Raw genomic sequence first — 8,403 nt, forward strand, 5'->3', positions numbered from 1 at the left:
TTGACACCAAAGATAATGAAAGAAAGGATTGATTTATGAAAATTATGAGATAATAATGTCGACGGAACCCTTTCACTGATTACTTATGCGCGTTTGTAGAAGTTCTCGGGCATTTAAAGCCCGGAAGCACACATGCTAGCACACATTTAGCCTGCTTTCCTGATAATAGAAAGTATTAACTATTTATTATAACAAGTAAACAAGGTTGCTGCAATTTTTTGATGGGTGGAAGTGTCCAAATTTTTTTTTTTTGATGGATAAAATGTATGCCTCCTGTCATTGGTTACTAGATTTTTTTTTTCAAATTTTGTTACTTAAATCATCCACTATGAATATACGCACATACCAAATTCAAGTCTAAGAGGTATTGCAAGCATTTTCTAAAGTGTTAATTGTGGCAAACAGCTTAGCCCTTTTCATCCAAAATCCGAAATTTTCTTTTTGCACCTTAAATATGTGTAAACAGGTATGTATAGTATGAAGATCCTTTTCTAGTTTCATTGCGATTTCTTCATCTCTGTTTACTTCACTTTATGCGGCATTCGCCATTTCTAGTTGTTGGGTTCCGTTAAAATTTATGGCTACTAAACTGGAGAGCATTGGGAGGCATTTCCTCTCACAGAGACATACCATATGGGCGTATGTGTCTATAAGTATTTGGAAAAACCTACTTGTAGTTTGCACGTATTGCATGAACATGCCTACATTTAAGTACATACATTTCGGTTGAATAAGGTCTTAAATATGTGCAGTAGATTGTTTGCTGATTATGCCAGGATATGCGAAGCAGTTAAATGAATGAAGTTTCTCATCCGTTTGAGTGCAAAACATTTGCTATGTTGACATAAAATGTGGGTTTTGACATTGACATGACTTTACAAAAGGAAGCTTATGCAATGCTTCACTGTTTTTTAAGAATGTTTAACCTAGAAATTATTTAAATTTGAGAGTGAAAACATATGTACGTCTCTGTATTTATATTGCTTAAAAAATGTGTAGGCATAACCGGCTAATTTTTTAGATTTAAGTTCACCACAATTTTTTAGTCCATGCTAAGAATTTTATAATTTAATCAAACTTCAAAAACCAAAAACTTTATTGTTATCCTAAGCCTTCCTCTCAACTGCTACTGGTAGTGTTAGTCAAATAACACGACAGCGCGAGACAGATGACAAATACAAATACAATATCGAATTCAAATTCAAAATGCAGCAGGTGCAGTCACTCAATTAGAAGCAGGGGTCAGTTTGAGTTTCCAAAATGAAAGAAACACGGCTGTTAAGCACACAACACAATGTATTCGCTCACACAGCTGCGTACATGCCATACATGCCATATGCACAGTAAGGTGGTCCGGTCCAAACATATTGAAAACCCATAGAAAGGGATAAGATATGATAGTTGAAAGCGCGTCTGATACTCGTGTTGGTGGAAAGTGCAATTTTGCTTAATTTCTTGAGTTCAATTTTTCAGGAAAAAGCTGAGCGATTGATGAAAATGTAATCATGCAGAGTTTGCGAAAATTAACATTTCATTGTTCATAAATAATTTGTAAACAACAAAACAAAAAAACGTTTTGAATCGTTTGCCATGTTTCTGTCTGTTATAGAGATCCTCCGCCATCTGGAGGTGGAAGCAAACTGCACCATAGCGGCCTGTATTGCCAATGATTATTATTACTTATGTAGAAGTATATACATATGTACATATTAAACATAGACGTAGAGTCCAAAAAGATACTATTATTTTCATACAATTTTGAACGGGAGCGTGTCATTATTCTGTTTTACAAAATTCTGGATGACAAAATTCTGTAAGTTGCAAAAAAATTCTGCTTTTTAAAATTCTGATTTTTTAAAATTCTGCTTTTTAAAATTCTGCTTTCTAAAATTCTGCTTTTCAAAATTCTGCATGTTTAATGCGAAAAATTCTGCTTTATTCAAGTTTTGTGATTTTCGTCATACAAGAAGTAACAAAATAAACATTTAATTCATAAATATACATATAGGTATGTTTAAGCGATAACAATATTTTAGTTTAGCCAATTACAATATTTTTTGCAATTCTTTTTAAATATGTAGTGTGACTTAATTCATTTCTTTTTTTAATAATTCTTCGCAGCTGTTCGTTTTTTTTTAGAAGAGTTCTACGCAAAAATACGGTGGATTGCGTAGCCGGAGTTGGACTGATGAGGGTTATTTTTTTAAAGCGTGGCCGAAGGCCGCCCACGCGAAAAGAAGTTCTACGCAAAAATACTGTGGATTCTATCGAAACTGAAGAAAAAATTATTATTATTATTTCTTATTTAATATCTCGAATAATAATAAAAAATAATAATAATAATAAATTAAATAATTACATTACCTCTTTAACATTGTTAACATTGTATTTCAGAATTTTAAAAAGCAGAATTTTGTTTTTAGAATTTTGTACAGACAGAATTTCGACACCAACCCATTTTGAACCACACTAGGGTACATATGTATGTAGAGAGTATCGATGAATTGCAATTCAGTAGTCGTGAGCTTAGAATAAAAATACATATTGACTTTTGCAAGCCTTCGCCACTGGGCTTTTATGTGTAAAAAATAGTCAGTTCACAGCCATGCACATTGACAAAACTGATATATGTATGAAGAAAAAAAGGAGAGGAAAAAATTGAGGTATTGCGACGAGTGAAGCTGATAGATTTTGTTTAAATGTAGGGATAACTAAACGCATTGTCAAATTTCATACACCGAGAATAGAAAAAAGGGGAAGATGAATGTAATAACAAATAGTGAGAAATGTTAATACTTCTTGTTGGAATTGAATTGGATTATAAATGGTTTAGACTTAATCTGTTGTAAATTTCTCCTCAGTGTGGGTGTAACACCAAAAACTTAATTTCGAATTTTAAATAGTATGTTGATAGGCTTCAATTTGATGAAGCTAAAGCGCTCGGTCAAAATCGCGTAAGCGGTTATAGCGCCAATTAAGAAGAAGAAAGCGCTTTCGTAAAATTGATGTGTGAAAACATAAAAAATATATTATGGATAGGCTTCGATTTTAAGCAGCTGAAGCTAGGATTAGAAATAGCAACCTAAATTCCCTACTTTTTTTTTTGTAGTGATTTTAAAATTTTTTATCTTTATGAACGAATATTTATTTGATTCCTCACATGATCACCATTCACCGTTAAAAATTAAAAAATGCATGATTCAAGCTTGTCAAAGTTTGAAAGTATAGGGAATCACGCTGCTTCAACCAAATAATGATGACACTGTACTTTTGTGTTTTAAATAGTTAATTTTTATTTATCGCTTTAGCTGCCTGACAACACGTTGCTTCGTACACGCTTTAAAATGGAATGAAAGAATAATAACCGAGTATCTTCGACTTCAATAGATACATAGGTTGCATATATGAAAAGAGCAGAACAAAAGATAAAGTGTTATAGTTTCTTCTCTTTTTAATCATTGTATTTTTGCTTCAGTTCGTTAACCCCACAGTGTTGCTTTTTACTGTAGTTTAAGAGAAATAAAAGAAAGAAAGAATTCAACACACCTCCTCAAAAATACATTGATTATTACAATAGGTAAAGTTTAAAATAAAAATAAAAAAAATATAGTAATTGAAGCAAGTGTTAAATTCTGGGGAGTTACAATATCATGGTTCAACATTTGTTGCGAGGATTAGGGAAAACCCAGAAAAAACCCAATCAGACCATTTACTTATTACTAATATAATTTTATTCTTTCGCTTTTGTCAGCAAGTCCCATCTGGCTTCTCAAGTCTGAAAAACGTGCAGCACGTAATGGTTTGGTCAATATATCAGCGAGTTGTTTGTCTGTAGGAATATACTCAATCGTAATTAGTTTATTTTCAATTTGTTCCGTTGAAAAATGATATTTAATATCAATATGCTTTGATCTTTTGTGACATGATGGATTATTTCCTATGCTTATACATCCCTGATTGTCTTCGAATATTTTAAATGCTTTGTCTAACTCGATTTTCATACTTTTCAGTAAAGACCTCAACCATAGGGCTTCTCTAACTGCCTCAAACAGTGCCATATACTCAGCTTCAGTAGATGAAGCTGCAACTGACGTTTGTTTCTTTGTATTCCAGCAAATTAGAGAGGATTCGAACATCTTAAACAAATAACCAGTTGTGCTTCTCCTGTCGCTCTCACTTCCACCCCAATCAGAATCAACATAACCAATAAACATGTCTTTGTAATTTAAATTCTTAACATAGATAAGTTTTAAATCTACAGTACCTTTAAGGTATCTTAGAACCCTTTTGAGGCACTGCCATAATTCTTTATTTTGTTTATTGCTATATCGGCTCAAAATATTTACGGATGTACTTAAATCTGGCCGTGTACACAACATAACGTACATCAAACACCCAATCAAATTACGAGAGTTTAATGCTTCATAATTGAGCTTACTTGGAAGTGGAGTGCTTACTGGTTTACAATCTTCCATTTTAAATTTCTTTAGAACATTTCTAATATAAGCTGACTGACTTAACTCTAACTTATTATGTTTCCTTTCAATTTTTATTCCAATAAAATGTCGAATTTCAAGTAAGTCAGTCATTTTAAATTTATTCATTAGGTAAGCTTTAAAATTAATAATAGTTTCATCATTTGCTGTTGCTATTACCCAGTCATCAACATATAATAGCACATATATATTTTTCAGAATATTATTATTGTTAAGAATATAGATGCAACGATCAACAGCTGAGTTTACGAAGCCGATTTCTTTTAGTGACTGCTCGAAAACTTCAAACCAGCATCTAGCTGCTTGCTTTAAACCATAAATTGCTTTATTTAATTTGCAAACTTCACCACTTTCACATGACACACCTTGAGGAACCACCATATAAATTTCCTCTTTCAATATACCGTTTAAGAAGGCAGTTTTAACGTCCATGTGGTGAACTTTTAAAGTAAATTGGTTGAAGAATGATAACATGAGGCGAAGGCTCGATATTCTAGCTACTGGAGCAAAAGTTTCGTCATAATCGATCAAATATTCTTGTGTAAAGCCGCGAGCAACAAGCCTGGCTTTATACCTTATCGGGTTACCTGACTCGTCATGCTTCAAAGTAAAAACCCATTTGCAATCGACAATGTTTTTATTTTCAGGCCTTTGTACAAGAGACCAAGTGTTGTTTTGAAAATGTGAATCGAGCTCTTCTTTTATTGCATTTTCCCAATGAGACCTATCACTCCTGGTTTTTGTTTCTTCAAACGAATTTGGAGTGGCGCTAATACAAGTGTCTGCATTCATTACACAACTATATAAATATGAATCATCTGTATATGTTCTCCGTGGACGGTCTTTCAATCTATCACTTCGCCTAACTTCAATCTCAGACATTCCCTCACTTAATTTCGAATTTCTTAACTGATTATTGTGTCCACCTGTATCCTCGTACTCTGATACAGTTTCACCAGTACCAACTGGATCGGCATTCTCTTTACTTATTACCACATCACTAGGCTGCTTATCTTCAGGTTCACCAGACTTTCTTTCCTTACTCTCATTCAGGTAGTTTAAGTCAATATTTCTCGTACTTTCATTCCCAAACGGGAAGTCATTTAATTGTGACCCGACATCCAACACAGTCCTAGAATTTTTCATATTAGTTTCATCTACGATAACATCTCTTGCTATCGTAAACTTTTCAGCTTCCACATCCCACAATTTGTAACCATTCGGTTCATACCCGACAAGTATACCCTTCCAAGATTTCTCATCAAATTTTCTTTTCTTTGTTTTATTGTGAACGTATACCGTCGAACCGAAAACTTTTAAATATTTCAAATTAGGCTTTCTTTTGTGCCACATTTCATATGGCGTTTTCGAACTATCTTTCAGAGCTTTACTTGGAGTTCTATTAATTAGGAAAGTCGCTGTTAACACGGCTTCACCCCAGTAACTTTTGTCTAACTGTGCTCCATTTACCATAGCACGAGCTTTCTCTGTTATTGTTCTTATCATCCTTTCGGACACACCATTTAATTGTGGAGTATGTGGTACTGTCAAATGGTAACTGATGCCTTTTTGAACACAATAATCTCGCATCTCATTCGACAAATATTCTCTACCATTGTCAATGTATAAATTAACAACCTTTACATTAAAATGCACCTCACTTTTAGTGACAAAATCTCTGAAAACAGCAAATACGTCCGACTTGAATGTAATTAAATAAGTCACACAATAGTGTGTATATTGATCAATGAAAACAACATAATAGTTTTTTCCATCAATCGAAGCAGGTGTGATAGGACCACATAAGTCAGAGTGAACTACAAATAACGGACGGTCTATGTGATCTTTATTTTTAAATTTTGCGAAGGGTAATCTTGTTTGTTTACCATTTATACAAGCCTCACATAAGTTATCATCTGGTTGTACGTTCTTTAAAAAGTTAACATCATCAAACAAATTTTTTCTTACTATTTCCATAAATTTCCCTTTGCTTATATGTCCCAACCTCTCATGCCACAAACGATATTCACTAATTTTGTTTACATTACATGCGTATGCTCCTATACATAGTGTAAAATCAACCATTGGTACATTATATATACTTTTACCTGTAAAGAGTACTTGACTATTTTTACTGACATTGACACCTCCTGGATGAAACTCAATTGTTAGTCCTGAGTCCTGCATTTTCTTCACAGATAACAAATTTTTGGGGGCCATCGGCACAAAATAGGACGTCTTCTAGAGTAATTTCCTTTTTCGAACTGCTGCGAAGTCTCACTATCCCCTTTTTCGTAGCATAGATGTATTCTCCACACTTTGCAATAGCAATTTCGATCGGTGAACTTAGGTTAATGTAGCTAGCAAATATATTTACTTCGTTTATTATATGGTTAGAAGCACCGGAGTCTAAAAGGAAAGACACATTCCCTGATTTTTCTTTAGGCATCTCATTTCTCATCATAAAAGCAAATCCTCTTTCTGATTGTACAGTTGCAACTTGAGCAGTTCCAGATTTTTCATTATTTTGATTATTTAAATCTTTTTTGTATATAAAACAATTTCTTTTAATATGTCCCTTTTTTCCACAGTGATGACACTTGAGATTTGTCTTGAAATTATTTTTATGAGTCTTTGATTTATATTTATTTTTAAAATTGTACACTTTATTAAATTTGTTTTCGTTCTGTTAATTATTTTTCACTGCTTGCAATACTTTTGCACTCGTATCTCTACTGTCATTTTTTAATTTTATTTCGTGATCAAGCAAACGGTTTTTCACGAAAGCCAATGTTAACTTATCTTCAGCTAAAGTTTCAATGGCTGTTATAATGGCGTCGTAAGACGATGGTAAAGTCAATAATAGATGAGATACTTTATCCACCTCTTCAATTTTCGCCCCGGATCCGAGCAACTCCGTTATCAAATCATCAAATGCATTGAAGTGATGTAAAAGCGGAATTTCTTCTTTTAATTTTAGCGAGAGCAATTTCTTCCGTGCAGCTAATTGCGATGCCAGACTCTTTCGCTCATAAATGGCGTCTAAATTTTTGAAAATTTGCTTAGCATTGTTTTCGCTTGTTGCAAATCCGAGAAATGAATCACTTAAGTATTCAATAATAACACTTTTTGCGTTTCGCTCAAGTTGTTTCCATTTTTCAGTTATTTCTTTCGGCGGCTCATCGTCAATTACTTGAAGTGCATCAATTTCGGCCAAAAGCGCCCGCACGCGGAACTTCCATATGGAATACTTTTCACCATCGAATGGTTTTATATTCCTTCTTATTTTGTCCATAGTTTTCACTCACAAAATTTAACACAGTTTATATTTAAACGTAGACTGGGCCCATAACCTATAGGGAATCACGCTGCTTCAACCAAATAATGAGGACACTGTACTTTTGTGTTTTAAATAGTTAATTTTTATTTATCGCTTTAGCTGCCTGACAACACGTTGCTTCGTACACGCTTTAAAATGGAATGAAAGAATAATAACCGAGTATCTTCGAATTCAATAGATACATAGGTTGCATATATGAAAAGAGCAGAACAAAAGATAAAGTGTTATAGTTTCTTCTCTTTTTAATCATTGTATTTTTGCTTCAGTTCGTTAACCCCACAGTGTTGCTTTTTACTGTAGTTTAAGAGAAATAAAAGAAAGAAAGAATTCAACAGAAAGTGCTTGAAGTATTACATTATATGTATATTTTTATGAATATAACTTAACATGTGAGAAAATATTTGAAATAACGAATCAGAGCGAACGCATATTGTATGTACACATGTAAGCTGTGCTCAACTCCATTAGTAGCAGTTCGATTTTAGACCTCTATTTGCATGTGTGCACTTTGAGTGTGTGTATTCGTTCATGCTACATTTCTGTGTGCGGAAAAAGAGCAAACAGTTG

Source organism: Anastrepha obliqua, chromosome 4 (genome assembly GCF_027943255.1).
Source record: "Anastrepha obliqua isolate idAnaObli1 chromosome 4, idAnaObli1_1.0, whole genome shotgun sequence".
Taxonomy (NCBI): Eukaryota; Metazoa; Arthropoda; class Insecta; order Diptera; family Tephritidae; genus Anastrepha; species Anastrepha obliqua.